This window comes from Ambystoma mexicanum, chromosome 7q, assembly GCF_040938575.1.
Source record: "Ambystoma mexicanum isolate Mex_15411 chromosome 7q, UKY_AmexF1_1, whole genome shotgun sequence".
Lineage (NCBI taxonomy): Eukaryota > Metazoa > Chordata > Amphibia > Caudata > Ambystomatidae > Ambystoma > Ambystoma mexicanum.
In genome coordinates this window covers 204,013,242-204,036,691 of record NC_090941.1, presented here as the reverse complement: position 1 = coordinate 204,036,691, position 23,450 = coordinate 204,013,242, and positions in this window count along the sequence as shown.

Here is a 23,450-nt window from a genome sequence, read left to right as displayed (position 1 = left end):
AATGGTTGATCTGAGTATTTAGATCCCGACCCGGTTTGGTTCTGGGTACTTGGGCATGGGATGTTGCAGCTGCATGATGACGATTCAGTGTTCCAATTCCACCATCAGTATCCTGAGGTGAAGACCCTAAGGCATCATAGAGATTCTGACACATCCTGAAGAAAGACGTATCTAATATCACTGATTTCTAAGTCTTAGAAGAAGCCAAAATTACCCTCCTCTGGGAGATTATTTGCACAGAGTCATTAAGTGAACTTTTTAAAGGAGGGCCTGTTTTCTGAGGTCCCATATTTGTTATTTCTGTGACGGCTTTCTTTATCAGCTTGGATGCTGACTGTAATGGAATTTTAGCATACGGTTTAGACGTATGCAAAGTGGAGTCTATCCCCGTAGAGTTAGGGGTCACAGTAAATAAATCAGCTGCACTCGAGATGTGCATCATAGCATTTGTGTTCAATGGCCACTTTATGCAAAAAGAAATCAATCTACATTTAAAAAAAACTAAAAACCACTCCCCATATGAGGGATCGGTGGGCCAGGCGAGGAGCAGTGAGCCAGGCGGTCGGTGGGCAGTGGGCCAGAAAGCACTGAGAGAAATTAGACAGAGAGCAAACAGTGGGCAAGAGAGGTTGGAGCAGTGGGCCAGAAAGCATAGGGAGAGCCATGGACTAGAGGGGAAGTGGTGGGCCAGAAAGTAGACAGGGGATGGCCAGCGGGCGAGTGGTGGCCAGGAAACAGAGGGAGCAGTGGGACAGAAGGAAGGAGCAAGCTGCAGATTGTGATAAAGTAATGGGGCTAAGCATGATAGACTGGGAGAAACGTTTGCAAGATGAAGAAGGAGTGAGAAAGAATGAAGGACTGTAGACTGCTAGAGGAACTGGAGCATGCCATGTGTGAGTTGAGAGCATGAACAACACTGTTGCAGGCACGAGGGACTGTGATTTGTGGCTTGACAGTATGACAGAGCAAGTTAGTATACATAAGTGGCAGAGTGAGTGGTTTGGGAGTGTAAGCTAGAATGGATAATTGGTAAGTGTGAGAGGTGTTGGTGAGTGGGGGCCAACAACTAAATAAGAGACGATGGGTATTTAACGATTCGAGGATTCAGCCCCCATAGAACACTAAGGACACTCAAAAACTATAGAACCTTCTAGTCTCTGTGTTTTCTCCTCTTACTTTGGATCACAAGTTCTCAGTTCATCAACAACATATATGGAACTGAAACAAGTTTAACATGTTATAATATATTCAATTGTTTTCAAATACATTTTAATACAATAGATACAAAAATAACATGTCATCAAACATATCACAATTAGAATCTAAAATACCATACAAAATATCGTAAACACCAATTATAAATATTTGTGCAAACAAATAAATACTCAATGGTTATCTATAACCAATAAAGTGCAAAACGAGTAAAGTGCATTCGTTAGTGAATAAAGAACCACTATCAATGATGGTAACTTTAGTCTCTCAACAATAGAAAAAACATTGTCGAATCCTTTTTACACAAAAAGGTTCTTCTTTAAATAAATTCTTAATTATAAACACTGTGCCTAAGTACAATGCTACTTCTAGCCCAACATGTTTCGTTCTTCTATGAATATCACATAATCTCCAAGAACTTCTTCAGGGGACCAACGATGATCAATTACAATGCACACTATCTTCACATCAGAAGAATTGGAATCTTGACTTGGAACGTTTTACATCCAAATGCTGGTGGGGAAAACACAGGTTTGCAGTCAGAGTTAGTACTGCTCACATTTCATCTTAATCTATGGGATCATCAATTCACCCGTGGTTAGCTTACCGAGTAAATTTAACTTTTTATTCAATCCACGGTTTTGCGTGGGTGTCTTCTAAGTAAACCCAGATATTGAAGGGTAATACCAATAACAAAAGAAAGGTTACAAGAGCCATGCGTACATCACTTGTTGTCCAACCCATTATAAGACAACACATTAATTGAAAACAAGAATACACTCAAGGGCATAGCCACTACTGATGATCTAAAATTTCTACGGCATGACCAACTTAGAGCACACAGCTCATTAGTTTCATTAAGTGTAAGATGGCAGACATAGGTAGTACAATCTAAAATCTAAAATCGAATCCTCTCTGCTTCTCTGTTTCTTTTTGTTATCAATTATCACTTTGACAGCAAGCACTCAACGCTTGGTGAGTGGGGTGCCTGTCAGTGCTTGGGGGATTGGAGAACATGGAAGGGACATATTTACACCATTAAAAATGATAACGACTAATAAAGTTATTAATATAAAATAGGCTCATACAATAAATCATAGAAATTGAGCAAAACAAACAAAAATCAGTGAAGTCAGGACCATCTATTACTCAGCTTTATAGCAGAAACTACATACAAAAGGTGCAAATAATGGCATCTTGCTCTTTTGACTCCTGAAGCACACTACCTCTTTTACAATCTAGTTTTCTATCACCCTACCATCAATACAAAATGTGAAGCAAAAATACTGCAACAAATACACCTTTGAAAATCAAATTTTGCTATTTATGTCATAAAATGTAAAATTTTATCCCCAGAAATCCTGCTGCATCTGAATAATAAAGTTAAATTTTTCTTGAATGCTGACATGGTCCGGGAGGTCATGAATGCAGCAACTAGAATTTGGTTAGTTAGATAAATCTGAGAGGGGGAATAGTGGAAGGAAGTAAAGGCATTAAAGGAATAGTGTTAGCAGTGGAGTAAGAAATGCATTAAGTTCAAAGAAGAATGAGCGACATGGAGATGGAGAAGAGGAGCTAGTGGTACATGTAGGGAGCGAGAGAGAGAGAATACCAAGAAGAATAGCAAGAGGCAAGGAAGTAGACGAGAGGTAGATAATGGAGGTAGTGGGGTCATTGGAGGTATGAGTGATAGCAATAACAGATGTAAGAAAAGAAGTAGATCAAAGGGTGGAGGTGGAAAGGCAGAGTGAGAGATCGGACGGACAGTGATATGGTGGGAGGAGAACATCTTAAAGAGACCAGTATAGTGAAGGGACAGGAATGAGCAGGTGTGAGTGTAGTGAACATGACAATGGTGGAAAAATGCACCATTCCTTATTCCCTAACACTACTAAGCAGGCTAGGTTAGGAACAGCCTAGAAGACCCCTAGGGAGACAGGTAGCCATAATCTAAGGGACAACATACTTAATCCCAGTCAGAAGCCAATTTGTATGGGTTACCGATCCAAGAACTACTAATATCTCCCATTACGGATGCCTGGATTAGGGAGGTGGGGATAAGGCTGGGGAAGTAAAGACAGGGAGGGGCGGCCCTAACACCAATTCCCCTTAGACCATGGTAGGCCCTAAAGAACCTCAAAATCCAAAGCCATTTTGACCATCTGGAATTTTAATAAAAACCCTTGGACTTGCTATCAAAGTCAGCACAGTTCTTTCTGGCAGACTGCCCCATCACAGTATACACAGTGATTACTCAGCTGCAAGGAACAAAACAGTTTCATAGATTTTCCACGTTCAGACAAAGAGTCAGATGCTGAAACATCATCCTGAAGGGAACCTCAAATCTGCTTTTTACAAATGTTATAACTGCCATCATATCTCCCATGAATGATCAGAAAGGATTATCTATTTACAGACTATTGCCATTTGCAGGGAAAACATACACTGGTAATCTTTGCTTAAAATTGCGGTGTTAGTCTCTCAGCCACTTTCGACACACTAGACCACCAGTTGCTCACAGACACTCTAAATCGGCACATGAAGGTCGGTGACTTTGTCATACACTGGTTCAAGTGCTATTTCACCAACCGCCAGCACATTTTTCAGATGGACTCCTCTAGATCGCCAATGCTAACTACTCATGGCGTCCTGCTGGGTTACATCCTCTCCCCATGGATATTCAATCTATACATGGAGCCACTGGGAGCCAGAATAGACACACACAACAACGGCATTCATCAATATGCCAATAACACCCAGCTATATCACTTCGATCAACTCCATGAAGGACATCCACAGGCTCAAAACCTGCCACTCTCTGATCCAGTCTTAGATGAACAGTGCATACTTGAAGCTCAACCCCGCCAAGACCGAATTCCTACTCCTCACCAACAACACTGAACACCCAGACATACAGATCTGGCAATCAGTCATGAACCATGAGGGCTTCTCACCCAAGCTCACCTCCTGCGTCAAGTCCCTCAGGTCCCATTTCGACAAACACCTCTCCTTCAATAAACACAGAGTTAATAAAACTCAGACAGCTTGTCAGCTCTCTCTCCTGCGGAAAGTCAAGCCCTCCCTCTGGAGAGCTTTAGATCCACTGTTCAAGCACTGGTCCTATCCCACATGGATGGGGGCAATGCCCTACTCGAAGGCCTCCGGTCGTCCTCTCTTGTGCCCCTGAGAAGTGTCCTACACACGGCCGCACACCTTATCAAGAGTCTAGACAGATAGACTATATTACTCCTCCCACTGTGCACACAAATAATAATAATAATAATAATAATAATAATAATAATAATAATAATAATAATAATAATAATAATAATAATAATATTGGTCTAGTTGGAATGTGCATGTTCACAGACAGGCAATGGCCAATAAGGAACCACCACCCTTAGACAAATGCAGCCCTGAGCATTGCCAGGGTCTCAGTGAGGGCTCTTGACTGTTATTTAACCTGTCCACCCCTGAATGTGATGGTGATAGCTATTAGCAGCCCGAGACTCCCTTTGGGGTGCTGATGTTGACGTGTGTCCTACTGCCTTGCAATAAGCTACTAATTAATGGGGCCTCCATATGAAAAAGTAAAGGGAGTATATTTTTTTCATTGTGACCGTGATGGCAAACAGGAGGGACACCAGGGATGCAGCCTGGAGGCATGAGCCTAGTGTGTGGGGTGTAATAAAATGAGTGGGCAGCGGGAGAGAGGACACGTAATTGTGTCAGACCCAGAGTAGAGGTGCCAAAGGCCAGGGGGAATATGGGTGGTTAACTTGGGGTTTCATGAAATTTCACCCTAGATGATTGGCCTGCAGCTCTCCCTTGGCAGATAATGGGCCTCATTATGAGATTAGTGGTAGTCATGGCGCTATTTGCACCATGACTGCCACCAATAATGTGTCCGGCACCGGTCTCGTTCAATGGGGACTTACCGGTGTAGCCCGACCTTTGCGGGACCGGTAAGTCCCCATTGAAAAAGCCATTCCCCATTCCCATTTGAGCCCCCATAGGGCTCAATGAGAATGGGGAAGGCGCTAATAACGGTACCGCAAATTGCGGTACCATTATTAGCTTCAAGGTCCCTTAACGGGTCCCGTCCATAACGCCTGGTCAGACCAGGCATTACTGGAGGGACCCGCTAAGGGACCTCGTAGTAGGGCGGTAAGGGATTACTGGCACCGGTCTCCTTACCGGTGCCGGTAATCCCTTACTGCCCACCTCGTAATGAGGCCCAATGTCTATTAAGGCAGATTCCATGTCACAAGCAACTTATGATGTAATGTTAAATCCAGCTTGCAGGATTGTCTCAACTTGATATTTGTCAGAAATAAAAGATGTGTTTAAAAAGCATTCACTTGGTCTGCATTGATACACTAACATTCTGCAGTACATTGAAATATATGCAATATGGGGTTCCCCTGACGGCTTCTAGGATGTTCAAAAATCTGTACACTTAAATCAATGGCCAATATTTCTTAACCTATACAGAAAATCCTGTGGTAGGCACTAAATAACCTATATATGAACATGAAACACTGACCTTGCAAAATATCATTAGAATCAAAAGATAATTTCATCTCCCAGGACTGTTTACTGCCAGAGAGGAATTATAAAAGTTACCATTTGAATCTACTGTGCCCTAAAGACCCATTTTTTCCTAGAGGGCTAGTAAAGCTGGGTAAATACTGGCATGCCCCTTTTTGGTTGAGGACAGTTCATTTAAAAGGCTCAGCTATTTGCTGCTGTCAGTGACTAGTGCTGAGCAAAATGTTCACTTGTGGGTGAAATATGCAAAATGTGCACTCGTAGTGCTTTTTACTCATGTTCTGCGGTTCCCGGCTGGAATTTTGTCAACATCAAAATGTCTTTTTGTGTGGTGTTTCAACATTTTTGCGTGCCACTAGACATTTCACCCTCCGGGGCGCATTTGCACGCATTTCTATTATTTCACCCATGCGAAACAAGAAAGCGAAACACGAGACACCGAAAACCTCTAGTTTTGCATTATTAATTTGGCTAAACGTCCATTTTCATGCAAGTCTTAATCTTGATAGCCCGTGAAAAAAAGAAAGCGAAACACATGGCACAGAAACATTCTGATTTTGCACTATTCGTCGAGCGAAACACACATTTTTACGCCGGACTTTTTTGTTGCATCTTTCGCTTGATACCAAACAACATTTGGGATCTAGCCAATAACAAGTGTATTTTTTTTTTAATGTATTTATTGTATTTATAAAGCTGAAGCCAGGAGGCCCTTTGGGCATGGAGCGCTGCAATAGGACAAAAACATGAAAAACAGAAAATATCAGCAGGTACAAGAAGGCCCAGGTGAAAAACAAAGATCCCGAGAACTTAATCATAAAAGAATAGTTTATGCAAAAATGTTTGCCTATTCTGCCGTTCCCGCCTGGCATTTCGCCAGCATCAAAATTTTGTGTGCAGCAACTTTTCGCCTTGGTTTTCAACATGTTTGCGTGCCACTGGACATTTAACCCTCCAACGCACATTCGCACGCCCTTCGATTATTTCACCCATGCGAAACAAGAAAGCGAAACACGAGACACCGAAAACCTTTGGTTTCACATTATTAATAAGGCTAGACATACATTTTCATGCAGGTCATGCTTTCCCCCTCCCCCCATCAAGGGGAAGATTTGTGCTATGGCGGGAGTTGTTTCCAGCCACCTGCAAGAAAAATTAACAGGGTAATTCATAGAAATTCGCACAAAAGTGGCGCATGCGGCTGGCGCACAGCGTGCCCGTGCGAATGTCTGCACCAGCCGCGTGCGCTAAAATCGATTTCCGCGCACAGCGTATTCATGGATTTTCGCATCCAAAACCAGCCGTGGCGCAGCGTGGCGCAGCAACCCTGCAGCAGCGCCAGTTACACCCCCAAGAACGCCCTCGCGCAAGGAAAAGCCTTCAAAATCCCCAAATAATCGCAAAGGGCTGCGCTAACCCTGGACCAGTTCACAGGGCTGGCAAACAGCAAACGCCAAGCGGGGAACGTGTATTTCAGTGGTTCGCGGGAAGTTCCACACGCGATTGTCCTGTGTACGTGTGCATCAGGGGTGCGCAGGAACTATCACATGCAAAATTAGCAGGGTACGTGTATTACAGGGTTGCACGGGAAGTATCACACGCAAAAGCAGCAGGGTACGTGTATTCCAGGGGTGCGCGGGAAGTATCACACGCAAAAACAGCAGGGTATGTGTATTCCAGGGGTGCACGGGAAGTATCACACGCAAAAGCAGCAGGGTACGTGTATTTCAGGGGTGCGCGGGAAGTATCACACGCAAAATCAGCAGGGTGCGTGTATCTCAGGGGTGCGCGGGAAGTATCACATGCGATTCCATCAGGGTACGTGTATTCCAGGGGTGCGCGGGAAGTATCACACGCAAAAACAGCAGGGTACGTGTATTACAGGGGTGCGCGGGAAGTATCACATGCAAAAACAGCAGGGTACGTGTATTCCAGGGGTGCACAGGAAGTATCACACGCAAAAGCAGCAGGGTACGTGTATTTCAGGGGTGCGCGGAAAGTATCACATGCAAAATCAGCAGGGTACGTGTATTTCAGGGGTGCGCGGGAAGTATCACACGCGATTCCATCAGGGTATGTGTATTACAGGGGTGCACGGGAAGTATCACACGCAAAAGCAGCAGGGTACGTGTATTTCATGGGTGCGCGGGAAGTATCACACGCAAAATCAGCAGGGTACGTGTATTTTAGGGGTGCGCGGGAAGTATCACACGCGATTCCATCAGGGTATGTGTATTACAGGAGTGTGCAGGAAGTATCACACGCAAAAACAGCAGGGTACGTGTATTTCAGGGGTGCGCGGGAAGTATCACACGCAAAATCAGCAGGGTACGTGTATTTCAGGGGTGCGCGGGAAGTATCACATGTGATTCCATCAGGGTACGTGTATTTCAGGGGTGCGCGGGAAGTATCACATGCAAAAGCAGCAGGGAACGTGTATTTCAGGGGTGCGCGGGAAGTATCACACGCAAAATCAGCAGGGTACGTGAATTGCATGTGTGGGTCCTCCCAGGTGTTCCCTCTACACCCTCCACGGCTCCTGCAGGTGGCCCACACCACAGGGGCCTACCCTGCACATGTCCTGCAGCCACCCCATCCACCATGGCCATGCCGCCCAGCCAACCCACATGTCACCTTGCACTACTGCCCACCAACGCATGTCCCCCTGCAACCCCAGCCACCAGGGGCAACCTCCACCAGGCCCCCACTCATGTCTCCCACCACCCCCACCCCCCAGCCACCAGGGGCAGCCTCCACCAGGCCCCCACTCATGTCTCCCACCACCCCCACCCCCCAGCAACCAGGGGCAGCCTCCACCAGGCCCCCACCCATGTCTACCACCACCCCCACCCCTCAGCAGTGCAGGGGCAGCCTCCACCAGGCCCCCACTCTTGTCTCCCACCACCCCCACCCCCCAGCCACAAGAGGCAGCCTCCACCAGGCCCCCACTCATGTCGCCCTGCACCCCCACCCCCCAGCCACCAGGGGCAGCCTCCATCTGGCCCCACCCATGTCTACCACCACCCCCAACCCCCAGCAGTGCAGGAGCAGCCTCCACCAGGCCCCCACTCATGTCTCCCACCACCCCCACCCCCCAGCAGTGCAGGGGCAGCCTCCACCAGGCCCCCACTCATGTCTCCCACCACCCCCACCCCCCAGCCACCAGGGGCAGCCTCCACCAGGCCCCCACCCATGTCTACCACCACCCCACCCCCCAGCAGTGCAGGGGCAGCCTCCACTAGGCTCCCACTCATGTCTCCCACCACCCCCACCCCCAGCAGTGCAGGGGCAGCCTCCACCAGGCCCCCACTCATGTCTCCCACCGCCCCCACCCCCCAGCAGTGCAGGGGCAGCCTCCACCAGGCCCCCACTCATGTCTCCCACCACCCCCACCCCCCCGCCACCAGGGGCAGCCTCCACCAGGCCCCCACTCATGTCCCCTATCACCCCCACCCCCCAGCCACCAGGGGCAGCCTCCACCAGGCCCCCACTCATGTCTCCCACCACACCCACCCCCCAGCAGTGCAGGGGCAGCCTCCACCAGGCCCCCACTCATGTCTCCTACCACCCCCACCCCTCAGCCACCAGGGGCAGCCTCCACCAGGCCCCCACCCATGTCTACCACCACCCCCACCCCCCAGCAGTGCAGGGGCAGCCTCCACCAGCCCCCCACCCATGTCTACCACCACCCCCACCCCCCAGGTGTGCAGGGGCAGCCTCCACCAGGCCCCCACCCATGTCTACCACCACCCCCACCCCCCAGCCACCAGGGGCAGCCTCCACCAGGCCCCCACTCATGTCCCCTATCACCCCCACCCCCCAGCCACCAGGGGCAGCCTCCACCAGGCCCCACTCATGTCCCCTATCACCCCCACCCCCCAGCCACCAGGGGCAGCCCCCACCAGGCCCCCACTCATGTCCCCCAGCCAACATGTCACCACAATGTAGATCCCTGGCACTTATGGTCAGCCTCCAAATGCCAAACACCCACCCGAGTATTGCATCCACCCACTTAGAAATGGCAAAAACATGGCAAAAACATGAAGTTTGGAAATGAACACATGTCCCTCACATACACCCAATGGGTGTCAGTGAATGTCAAAACCCATATCATGATATGCATGAGACCAATGAGATGATACTACACATTGAACTTTGAAGAAAAAATATGTATTAAAAGCAACATAAATTGAATCAAAAATAAACAAACAATAATAGAAATAAAAAAAAAAAAACAGCAGGTCCGTGAAATAATGCAAAACCACAAATCATAATGCAAAGGAAAGGTGTCCAAAGTCACAGTCCACAAAAGTAAATCCAATGGAAAATTAAAATCGAAAACCATTGCTCCATGGCGAAATCATAATAAAAATTGAAAATCCAAAAATCAACTATGTACAGATAAACAATCCAGAGTCCATGATCCCAACCAAAGAAATGAAACCTATCTAATAACACTACCTAAAAAAAATAACTATATACAAAAATGTGGCCCATTGTCCAAAAGGTCCAAAAAAAATGCTAAACCAAAGGAAACCTAACACTAACTACATAACTATTTACAAGGGCAGCGGGCTAGTCCGACGGCTCACTTCGGGATGTTCCAGGCCAGGGCATCATCGAACTCCTGCTCAATGTCCCGGAGGCGCTCCTCCTCCATGGCCCCGAGGGTCCGCAGGGCCGTCCACATGTTCCCCCCAAACTCCATGCGGATTGCCTCGCGGCACTCGGCACGCCTCAGGGCCCTCCGCATGGAATTCTCCCCCCTGACCACCGTGAGCCGTGCTTCTTCCGCCCGCTCCCGCTCCGCATCTATGGCGTGGCCCAACCGCTGCCACACGGAAGACACTTCCCGTCCTGGGTCCTCCTGCCCTCCGGCCGATGCCTGCCCCTCCGATGTGGAAGGCCCCGAGCCAGCATGGCTCCCACCATGTTGCTGCTGCTGCGGCTCTGCCCATGCACTGCCTCCTGCTGCCTGCACATCCTCCGCTGGCTGGGGTGCAGTCGTTGATGTGGCCACCCTGCTGGACGTCCAACTCCCGACTGTGGCAGGGATGCCTCCTCCACCAGCCTGGCCGCACCGTCAGAGGCAGCTCCACAGGGCACCCAGGTGACTGATGGGTGGGAAGATGGCACGGAGGACGACTGGCGCATAGGGGGTTCAGTTGAGGAGGGGGTCGTAGCAAGCCCCATCAAACGGAGGAATCCAGCCTGGGTGACCTGTCCCAGTAGGCCGATGCGGTCAATGAGCCATTCGAGATGACGTGCAGTCTCCTCATGAAAAGACTGCAGGTCACCTCGCATGGCCCGTTGAAGCAACGCCACACCAGTCAGGACAGGCTCAACCCGGACCCGGATAGCCACGTCCGCAGGCAGAGGAAGGCCAGTTATCGTGAGCTCATCCCCTGCCTGAAAACGGGTCTGGACGTAGGCATCCCTGCTGGTGCAAGATGATGCAGTGACAGGATCAGAGACAGGATTGCACACAGGCACCTCCGCGGCAACCTGTGCTGCCTCCTGTCCCTGGTCCTGCACTGCACCACTAGCACCAGTGGAATCCCAACCTCCAGTCCCCGTCTCTGTTGCTTGCACGGCCTCCTCCTCCACCATCCCCCCACCAACCTGGATGATGTGCCATCTTCCCCCGTTGGGCCCTGTGGGGTCCCAGCTGCCCCTTCTGCTGCCGAGGAGTCCAACTCCGACCTCCGCCTCTTGGACCTCCCCCCGGCAGCTGCGGCCTGGGATGCGGCACCGGACTCCTCACTCCCCGACGAGATCACAACCTGGGAGGGGAGCCGGGCCTTGCGTCTCCGGCTGGCGGTGCGATCCCCGCCGCTGTGCTCCACAGCACCTTCTCCGCCCTCTTCATCAGTTGACACTGCAGACAGGGAGAAATAAAACACAGGCATCAGGGCACTGTACAATAGACACATACACACATGACAGTTGCACATGAGTGGCATTGGCAAACCTCAGACATGGCATCACAATCGGCAACACACATGTCATTTCAACTTGCACACATGAGCCATACCACAGCCACATCGCAACTGCCAGCACCATCCATACACATACAAAGCATGAGCAGGCAAAGGTGAGCCAGACATCACATGCAACACAGGGAGTGCACTACACATGCACACACACACCACCACACTTGCATGCATGTATACACCTCAGCCAACTGTCGCAGTGTTCCGATGGGCATCCATGTCACATCTGCCAATCAGGCTTCCACATCCCGCTGTCACATGCATCCATGTTGCCTCTCTGTTGCACCCTTGTCAAATACACACACATGCACATGTACACAGTGCTGATACATGCAGCTGAAAACAACATACATGCGTGACATCACGAACATGCCCACTTACATACAAATTCATCCAAACATGTGTGCCCAGACAACTGCATTTGGCATGCAAGCCTACACACACAAGCACCATCCATGTCTCACACATGACAGCCCTCGCATGTGTTAGCCTCACGGTCCTGTACACCCCCACCCATACTCGGCCCCATACAAACAGATTTGCAACCGGCACACTACTGGCACATCACCACACGCACAGCTTACAATCATGATGCATGTACACTTACCGGTCGACTCCACACGGGTCTGCCTCTCAAGGACCTGGACGTGGAGCGCTGGGGATATGCGCTCCAGGACCCTCATCTGATCTTCCGACAAGTGTCCCCGGCACCCCTTAGCATCCGCTGCCTTCAAGAGGCGCTGGGCTTTGTTCAGGGTCCTGGACCTGAAGTCCTCCCAGCGCTTCTTGACATGTTGGAAGTCGCGGACTGCCACCCCCTCCGCGTTGATGGCAGTGACAATGTCCGTCCAGATCCGAGTCCGTCCTTCCTTGTCGGCTCGCACACTTCTGTAGAGGGCATCATACTGCCCCAGGACTTGCTCCACCAGGACACCAACTTCCCTGGCACTGAAGCTGGTGCCCCTCTGCCTCTCTGGCCGGGGGTTGTCAGTGGTGCCAGATGTTGCAGTGCCCGACATGACAACCCCAGAGGCAGGAGTGGGTGGGCAACTGGGTCCTGGGACTGGGCTGTGGAGCGATGGAATCCCAGTCGGGAGTCTTCGGTTCCAGCAGGGGTGGTCACAGCAACAGCACCCCTGGTTGATGTGCAGGCAGCAAATGGCAGGGCACGTGGGCAGCAGGCAGTCAGGCAGCAGCAGATGGCAGGTGGGAGCGTGCTCGGGGCTGTGAGGGGCAGTAATTCGGCCTTGTGGGCAGGAGCGTGGTCTTCCGTGTGCTTACACATGGCCAGCTTGATACGGAGTGATTTGGCACGTGAAAATCCTGCACGTCTGCGTGTAAATCGAGGATAGGCCCTTAGCGTCTGTGACGTGACGCGCGCGGGTGTTTCCCTCATTACACGTGATGACAGAGCACACGTGGATTTCCACCAATCGCGTGTGAAACTTCCTGCGCACCCCAGAAATACACGTACTCAGGCCGATCGCGTGTATGCTCACTTCCCTCCGATTACACGCGATGACACTCGGACGTGCAGTTTTACCACGTGTGCTTTCATATGCGATTTCATTGGCCCAAATGCCACCATGCGCAGCTGTGACGTCACGCGCATGGCCGTAGAGAATGGCGCATGTAAAAAAAAAGAGATACAAGTCCGAGTGTCAAAGCGCGTAATTGGTGGAAATGGCCTCATCGCGTATGCGCGTCTGTGACGTGTGTATAAAAGGTACGTGTAGAACGCCATTTCCTTGTACGTGTTTTTCGTGGAGAGCGAGTGGGTGAAATCTGTACTTCTTGTCGGTTCACATGCGATTTACTTCACAGCGTTTCCAGTTCGTACTCCCTGTTACCTCTGGCAGCTTTTTCTCTTTTCCTCTTTTTCCTGGGCCTGTTTCCTCAAACAGCGTTCCCTTCTACTGTTGTCCTGTCTCCTCAGACAGCGTACAATTCTTCTTTTGGCGGGGGTGTTGCCAACGCGCACACGTGCATATTTTTCACGCTTTTGTTCCTGGCAGACGGTGAGTCGCGCACGTATTTAACATCTGTGCTTGCCCCGTGTGTCGCGTACCCCTTCAGAGGTCATTCTAGGCTGTGTGTGACACGCCTACGTTCATTCTTGTGTTTCTGGGTGCCACAGCGTAGTGCAGGTTTATTTTTCCACGCACGTGGTCTAGGAGGGGTTGCTTGCACCTTACTTCCCTTTTCTGGGGTGCCTGTGCGTTGCGTGACCCGTCATCTTTCCCCAGGGGTCACATACAGCCTTGCTAGAGCACTAGAGTACGATTACCATCTGGTACCCAACCCCTTTGACCCCCAATTGCCCAGGACAATAGTTCACATCGACTCTCATACGCACAATAACATCAGTGCCATGGCTGGGAGGCGACCAAGCCGTAAGGGTGGCAAAGGTGGCCGAGCCCCAAGTGGTGGCCGTGGTGGATCCGGTAGGGGACGTGGCCGTGACTTGCAGGGTGCCCCTAGCCCCCCATGTGTGGAGGAGCAGTGAGGGACACCCATGCCCCCCCCCCCGGTTGAGGTTAACGTGGCTGACACCATCCATGCTCAGCCCTTGTTGGACCAGCCCACTGTGGAACCAGACCTGGCACAGGGTGACTCCATGGCTGACTTCCAGGTCAGCAGGTCTAGGCCACGTGTGCCGGTGAACGTTGGTGTCATCAGGCCACGTGGATCAGGGGCAGCTAGGTCATCTGCTGCCCCGCGTAGGCAGGCTGGGGAGGCTGCAGGGGCAGCTGCGGCTCCATCCACCCCACCTCTCACACACCCAGCCAGGACAGTGTCGGTCCAAGTCCATCATGCTGACATTCCCCCTGACACCATCACACTTGAGCTAATGCCTGCACTAACTCCCATGCTGAGTGTGCAATCCCACGCTCCTCCCCCTAGTTTCCAGAGCGGTGTAGGACACTCAGGATCCCCACCACCTTCCAAGCGGAAGAGGAAGAGTGCTCGTCCAGTAGAGGCTGATGCCCCAGACACGGCTACACAGTCCGGCCCGTCAAGGAAGCCCAGCTTCAATGAGGCCCAACTGAATGCACTTGTAGAGTATGTGTCCGCACATGACCCCGAAATTGTGATTGTTGCAGGATCCAAGACCACACCTGCACAACGTCAGGCACACTGGCAGACCATTGCGGACATCATAAGTGCCCTTGGAATCGTGAGGCGCACAGCTAATGAATGCTACAAGCGCTGGAATGACCTGAAGCGCAGGGCAAAGAATAAACTGGCCTCAAGTCATGCCGCAACTCTAGTGACTGGAGGTGGGTCTCCAGCAGACGACATAGAACTCACTCCACATGAGCAGGTTGCTGGGACCTACGTCACGGAGGAACAGATCCAAGGCGTGGGAGAACTGGCAGATTACGAGGCATTGTCCGGTGAGTGCACATGCATGTGTGTGTCATCCATGTGCATGGTGTGTGTGGGAGGGCTTCTGTTTGGGTGCCAGGTGAGGGTGTGTGTGCCCGAGTGGTTTGGGTCATCCATGTGCCTCTTCCTATACATTCTTGGCACCAGCATTTGGGTATATCAGCATCCCTTCTGCCAACATTAGACATCCAGACCAACACCACGCCAGTTGCCCTTGGAGTGTCATCTTGCCACAACATTGTTGCTTATTTACCTCTGTTTATTCAGGCAGATTGTTTGCATACCACCACTTTTACTCGGGATCTCTCAGTCCTATTGTCACATGTCTGACATGGCTATGGTACAGTGGACTGGCTTAGTTTCCTGGACATGATTAGTTTAGACATGTCCCTGTGCTATAGGACCATTTTGGACTGGCAGCTGCAGGTTAAACATTTGAACCATTTCAATGAAAAAATCAATTACATGAGCAAACTGGACTGAATGAGCAATTGGTGACCTCCTCTCCCTCTTCACTTCATGGCTAGGGTACATGCCATCTGTGTGATGGCATGTGTATTTGACCTGCCAATCACTGGCCAATGTGTGATGCCACTGCTAGGCAGCATGCAGCAAATGTGTTCATCTTCCATCTTGGTGTCATCAATGTGTGCCATCTGCCTCCCCATCACACGCAGTGACGGTGCATGCATGGGAGGGTTTTAGTCATGTGGGACATGTGTCAATCAAGTACTGTTTCTGTAGCCTCTCAGCCCTATTTGTGTGCCATAGTGCTAATGCCTGTTTCCATTTGTTTTCGTTTATGTCTTTGCAGGGGATGACGCACTTGATACTGCTGGGGTTGTGGAGATGGTGCAGACCCAGGAGGGGTCTGAGGGCCGACCGACTACCAGTGAGGGACGTGGTGTGGTGGTGGGTGAGAACCCACAACTGCTGCAGGTCGTGCTCTCAAGGGGTGTATCTGGATGCACCTCCCCCGAGCTGTATTCAGGTGTCGATTCGGATGATGAGACCTATGTGCCATCGCAGGTGAGTGTTCCTGGGAGGGATTGTGTTCTGTCTGACCCACCTGCACCAGGGTTAGAACCCTCAATGGGGATGTCAGTGTTGGCAGGTACGCCTTTGGTGGTTACGGATGCAGGGTCACACTCCGCGACATCTGATCCTGTTCCTGGGCCAGCAGATCAGAGGGAGAATGCAGTCCTGCAGCCTCAGGCAGTGCCGGCACAGCAAGGTACAGTTCGTCTTGCCCCAGACAGGTGTGGTGCCCGCCGACGTGGTGGCCGTCAGCCACCTGGCAATACCGCATGGGAGCAATCCATATACGGTATGGCAACCCAACAGGCAGCATCATCAGAGATGGTGGCTCAGGCCATGGATAGGGTGGCCACTTCCATTGTCCCCCTCAAAAGGCTGATGGAGCGACTACAGCAGGCAACCGACTCCATCTGCCAGTCACACAGGGAGGACATGTTGGCGTCTGACAGGGACAGACGGGCGGCACTGGCGACTCTGCAGGAAGCCATTTCCATAGAGTCCCAGGGCCACAGGGAAGCCCTGAGGGTGGAACTCCTTCACCTCAGGATGACTCTTGTGAGCTTGAGGCTTCAACAAACAGAAGGACAGAACAGCAGCTGGAGCATCTCACACGTACGCTCTCAGCTGAGATGCAGGCAACTAGAGCGGAGGTCCAGGCATCCTGTGAGTTGTTGCATGGGGATCTCCGCACACTTATCCTCCAGAACGAGACCTACCACACCCGCATGCTTGCAGCCATGGAGGAACAGACTAGGGCTTTGCGTGGGCTGCCTCCCATAGTGCCACCACTTCCTGATGCAGCTGCAGAGGGTGAGGAGAGCGACAGCAGGGATACTCCCACAATAGGGTAGCTGTGTAGGCCATGAGCCCATGGAGGTGTTTTTTTTTCCGCAAGATAGACACAGGTGGGTTTTGGTGTGCACCCTGTCCTCGGACCTCCTGGGTGGCCTCCCCCAACCCCCTGGGCCCATTAATGGCTATTTTTCTTTTTTTAAATTTTTTTTTTTATTTTTTATTTATTTTTTTGGGACAGTGTGTTGCCTTGTGTGGCCCCCATGGGCATACGCTGCATTGTGGCTGGGCATATGCAGGCTTGTCATGAATTTGGTTCAGATGCTTGGGTTTTTGTGACACACACCCCTCCTGCTTCCCGTTTCCATGGGCTTGCAAAGGGTGTGCCCAAGTGACATTGACGTACATGGTGACATTGGACTCCCATGAGCTGTGTGGGCAGTCTGTAGTCAATACTGTGTATACATTCATAGTGCATATTGTTGTTGTATTGTACACTGCATGGTGTATTGATATGTGCCTCTGCATCCATCTCATCCTCCTAATTTGCAGGTCCATTTCTCATGTCTTCACAATGCGGTCCACCTTGGAACTGGAGTCCATGTTGTAAGCAGTGCACCTACACTCTTGGGTGGCGCTAACACTGTATACTTGGAAGTGTTCGGAGGGCTGGCATCATCAGGTAGTGAGGCTACCAAATTTTTAAGTCTGTAATGTCATGTTTAAGGTAGGTTGGAGGTTGTGTAGGTGATTGGTATTCTTGGTAAGTATTTGGTAATGTGTGTTGTAGGTCCTGCATTACTGTGAGCATTTCATGTGTGGACATGTTTCCATTAGGGACACTGTAGCTGGTGACACTTGGGGCATGTTGTGGGGATTAATTTCTTTCCTCTCACATTGCATGACATGCCATGGTGTGTTGTGTGGCCGTGCCAGGGAGGGGTTGGGTGACATGGCACTGTTTTCATGTAGTATTTTGCGAGTGGGTATTCATTTCTGCAGCATGGAAGTGTCTTTTGATGACACTGCATTGGTGGTGTTTGTGTAGGGAGGGATGCACACATTGTGACACTTCCACATGAACGATCTCAGGCTGCTATGGTTCTGACAGTTGACTGTCCCTTTGTTCGTCTTAATTGTCAGGTCGAGTCATCATTGCTTATCAGATGGTATGTGCCAGGGCTGTGTGCACTCCACTGGGGTGTGATTTCTATGTGGAGTAATTAGCCACCAGCTGCGTACGGGCTGCCTCACCCCGTGCCCTCTCCCCTCCCATGCGCAGCGGGCGTGCATGTGGTTGGGGATGTGAGGGCACCACCATGTCCACAGCCAGGCCCCGGCGTGTTGCAACATTGTGCAGGACACATGCTGCCACTATGATCCTGCACACTACTGGGGGCGCATATAACAGCTGCCCGCCAGAACGGTCAAGGGAGTGAAAGCGTGACTTGAGCACTCCGAATGTGCGCTCCACTATGCCCCGGGTTGCAATATGGGCTGTGTTGTATCTTACCTCTGGAGGCGTGATGGGGTTCCGAATTGGCGTCATCATGTGGGTGCTCAGAGGGTAGGTACTGTCCCCTGGTGAGGAGGTGATAGGTATCATTAGTGGGGTAGTGACATAAGTCTGCATCTGACATGCATGCATGTGCAGTGGCATTCATACTCACCAAGCAGCCATTTATCGCCATGCCGCCCAGCTTCTAGGTCCCGGCTTAGGGTAGACATTCGGTCAGTGAAGCTGTCGTGGGTGGACCCTGGATAGTTGGCATATACTGAGGTGATGATTCCCTTAGCATTACATACTACCTGCACGTTGATGGAATGCCAGTGCTTGCGGTTCCTATAGATGTGCTCAGATGCCCTGGGGGGACGTAGTGCCACATGGGTGCAGTCAATGGCACCTAGCACTTTTGGGAATTGTGCCACACCGTAGAAATCGAGGGTGGCAGCCTGCCTTTCTGCAGGTGCCTGGGCAAGTATATGTGCCTACGGACTGATGGGCGTGCAGTGATGATGTTCAAGACCTGGTGTAGGCAGCGTGACTGCGTGGCCTGTGACACCCCACCCACTATGGCACTTGTCCGCTGAAATGATCCTGTGGCCAAGAAGTGCATTACATTGAGGACCTTCTCCAGGGGGCTGAGTGCTTGGGAGCACAGGGTGGGTGATGTGAGGCCATCCTCCCACTCACTGACCAGGTCCAGTATTATGTGTGGTGGAAACCTGTACCTCCCATACACCTGGTCATCAGGCATCCCAAAAAGGCTGGTTCTGGGAGTGAAAATTCTGGCCCTCACTATCCTCCTCCTCCTCCTTTGGTAACCCACGGCCACTGCTGCTAGGAACGGTAAATTCATTCTGGCGTATGAGCTTGTTTGTTGTTTGTGTGCGCTTTTATGCTGCACGGGTCGACGTACGCCTGCTTCATGCTGGCGTACGTGTTTCAGGATTGGACCATTTATTTTTTGTCACATCGTAGGCGAACGTGTGAATCTTCCCGCCCACCCCAGGAATACACGTAGCACGCTCTCCCAGGCCCAGTCGCAGTAAATATTCCCGCCCACCCCTGGAATACACGTACCCCACTCTCACAGGCCCAGTCGCGTGTGGAAGTTCACGCGCACCCCGAAGTACACGTACCCAGGCCAATCGTGTGTGGAACTTCCCGCGCACCCCGAAGTACACGTACCCAGGCCAATCGCGTGTGGAACTTCCCGCGCACCCCATAGTACACGTACCCAGGCCAATCGCGTGTGGAACTTGCCGCGCACCCCGAAGTACACGTACCCAGGCCAATCGTGTGTGGAACTTCCCACGCACCCCGTAGTACACGTACCCAGGCCAATCGCGTGTGGAACTTCCCGCGCACCCCGAAGTACACGTACCCAGGCAAATCGCACAGCTGGGGGGTGGGGGTGATGGGAGACATGAGTGGGGGCCTGGTGGAGGCTGCCCCTGGTGGCTGGGGGGTGGGTTGATGGGAGACATGAGTGGGGGCCTGGTGGAGGCTGCCCCTGCACTGCTGCGGGGTGGGGGTGATGGGAGACATGAGTGGGGGCCTGGTGGAGGCTGCCCCTGCACTGCTGGGGGGTGGGGGTGCAGGTGGACATGTGCGGGAGCCTGGTGGAGGCTGCCCCTGCACTGCTGGAGGGTGGGGGTGATGGGAGACATGAGTGGGGGCCTGGTGGAGGCTGCCCCTGGTGGCTGGGGGCCGGGGGTGGTGGTAGACATGTGTGGGAGCCTGGTGGAGGCTGCCCCTGCACTGCTGGAGGGTGGGGGTGATGGGAGACATGAGTGGGGGCCTGGTGGAGGCTGCCCCTGGTGGCTGGAGGGTGGGGGTGATGGGAGACATGAGTGGGGGCCTGGTGGAGGCTGCCCCTGCACTGGTGGGGGGTGGGGGTGATGGGAGACATGAGTGGGGGCCTGGTGGAGGCTGCCCCTGGTGACTGGGGGGTGGGGGTGGTGGTAGACATGGGTGGGGGCCTGGTGAAGGCTGCCCCTGGTGGCTGGGGGGTGGGGGTGCAGGGGGACATGTGTGGGAGCCTGGTGGAGGCTGCCCCTGCACTGCTAGGGGGTGGGGGTGATGGGAGACATGAGTGGGGGCCTGGTGGAGGCTGCCCCTGGTGGCTGGGGGTGGGGGTGGTGTTAGACATGGGTGGGGGCCTGGTGGAGGCTGCCCCTGCACTGCTGGGGCGTGGGGGTGATGGGAGACATGAGTGGGGGCCTGGTGGAGGCTGCCCCTGCACTGCTGGGGGGTGGGGGTGATGGGAGACATGTGTTGGTGATCAGTAGTGCAAGGTGACATGTGGGTTGGCTGGTGGGCATGGCCATGGTGGATGGGTTACCTGTGGGACATGAGCAGGGGTGCAGGGTAGTACCCTGTGGTGTGGGCTGTCTGCAGGGGCCGTGGAGGGTGTAGAGGGAACACCTGGGAGGACCCACATGGCCAAATCACGTGTAGCATTCCCTGGCACCACCGAAATACACGTACCCTGCTGAAATCGCGTGTGAATTTTCCCGCGCACCTCGGAATACACGTACCCAGGCCAATCGCGTTTGGAACTTCCCGCGCACCCCGAAGTACACGTACCCGGGCCAATCTCGTGTGGAACTTCCCGCGCACCCCGAATTACACGTACCCAGGCCAATCGCGTGTGGAACTTCCCACGCACCCCGTAGTACACGTACCCAGGCCAATCGCGTGTGGAACTTCCCACGCACCCCGAAGTACACGTACCCAGGCAAATCACACAGATGGGGGGTGGGGGTGATGGGAGACATGAGTGGGGGCCTGGTGGAGGCTGCCCCTGGTGGCTGGGGGTTGGGGGTGATGGGAGACATGAGTGGGGGCCTGGTGGAGGCTGCCCCTGCACTGCTGGGGGGTGGGGGTGATGGGAAACATGAGTGGGGGCCTGGTGGAGGCTGCCCCTGCACTGCTGGGGGGTGGGGGTGCAGGGGGACATGTGTGGGAGCCTGGTGGAGGCTGCCCCTGCACTGCTGGAGGGTGGGGGTGATGGGAGACATGAGTGGGGGCCTGGTGGAGGCTGCCCCTGGTGGCTGGGGGGTGGGGGTGGTGGTAGACATGTGTGGGAGCCTGGTGGAGGCTGCCCCTGCACTGCTGGAGGGTGGGGGTGATGGGAGACATGAGTGGGGGCCTGGTGGAGGCTGCCCCTGGTGGCTGGGGGGTGGGGGCGATGGGAGACATGAGTGGGGGCCTGGTGGAGGCTGCCCCTGCACTGCTGGGGGTGGGGGTGATGGGAGACATGAGTGGGGGCCTGGTGGAGGCTGCCCCTGGTGGCTGGGGGGTGGGGGTGCAGGGGGACATGTGTGGGAGCCTGGTGGAGGCTGCCCCTGCACTGCTGGGGGGTGGGGGTGATGGGAGACATGAGTGGGAGCCTGGTGGAGGCTGCCCCTGGTGGCTGGGGGGTGGGGGTGGTGGTAGACATGGGTGGGGGCCTGGTGAAGGCTGCCCCTGGTGGCTGGGGGGTGGGGGTGCAGGGGGACATGTGTGGGAGCCTGGTGGAGGCTGCCCCTGCACTGCTGGGGGGTGGGGGTGATGGGAGACATGAGTGGGGGCCTGGTGGAGGCTGCCCCTGGTGGCTGGGGGGTGGGGTTGATGGTAGACATGGGTGGGGGCCTGGTGGAGGCTGCCCCTGCACTGCTGGGGGGTGGGGGTGATGGGAGACATGAGTGGGGGCCTGGTGGAGGCTGCCTCTGCACTGCTGGGGGGTGGGGGTGATGGGAGACATGGGTGGTGGCCTGGTGGAGGCTACCCCTGGTGGCTGGGGGGTGGGGGTGGTGGTAGACATGGGTGGGGGCCTGGTGGAGGCTGCCCCTGCACTGCTGGGGGGTGGGGGTGATGGGAGACATGAGTGGGGGCCTGGTGGAGGCTGCCCCTGCACTGCTGGGGGGTGGGGGTGATGGGAGACATGAGTGGGGGCTTGGTGGAGGCTGCCACTGGTGGCTGGGGGGTGGGGGTGGTGGTAGACATGGGTGGGGGCCTGGTGAAGGTTGCCCCTGGTGACTGGGGGGTGGGGGTGCAGGGGGACATGTGTGGGAGCCTGGTGGAGGCTGCCCCTGCACTGCTGGGGGGTGGGGTGATGGGAGACATGAGTGGGGGCCTGGTGGAGGCTGCCCCTGGTGGCTGGGGGGTGGAGGTGGTGGTAGACATGTGTGGGAGCCTGGTGGAGGCTGCCCCTGCACTGCTGGAGGGTGGGGGTGATGGGAGACATGAGTGGGGGCCTGGTGGAGTCTGCCCCTGGTGGCTGGGGGGTAGGGGCGATGGGAGACATGAGTGGGGGCCTGGTGGAGGCTGCCCCTGCACTGCTGGGGGGTGGGGGTGATGGGAGACATGAGTGGGGGCCTGGTGGAGGCTGCCCCTGGTGGCTGGGGGGTGGGGGTGCAGGGGGACATGTGTGGGAGCCTGGTGGAGGCTGCCCCTGCACTACTGGGGGGTGGGGGTGATGGGAGACATGAGTGGGGGCCTGGTGGAGGCTGCCCCTGGTGGCTGGGGGGTGGGGGTGGTGGTAGACATGGGTGGGGGCCTGGTGAAGGCTTCCCCTGGTGGCTGGGGGGTGGGGGTGCAGGGGGACATGTGTGGGAGCCTGGTGGAGGCTGCCCCTGCACTGCTGGGGGGTGGGGGTGATGGGAGACATGAGTGGGGGCCTGGTGGAGGCTGCCCCTGGTGGCTGGGGGGTGGGGTTGGTGGTAGACATGGGTGGGGGCCTGGTGGAGGCTGCCCCTGCACTGCTGGGGCGTGGGGGTGATGGGAGACATGAGTGGGTGCCTGGTGGAGGCTGCCTCTGCACTGCTGGGGGGTGGGGGTGATGAGAGACATGGGTGGTGGCCTGGTGGAGGCTACCCCTGGTGGCTGGGGGGGTGGGGGTGGTGGTAGACATGGGTGGGGGCCTGGTGGAGGCTGCCCCTGCACTGCTGGGGGGTGGGGGTGATGGGAGACATGAGTGGGGGCCT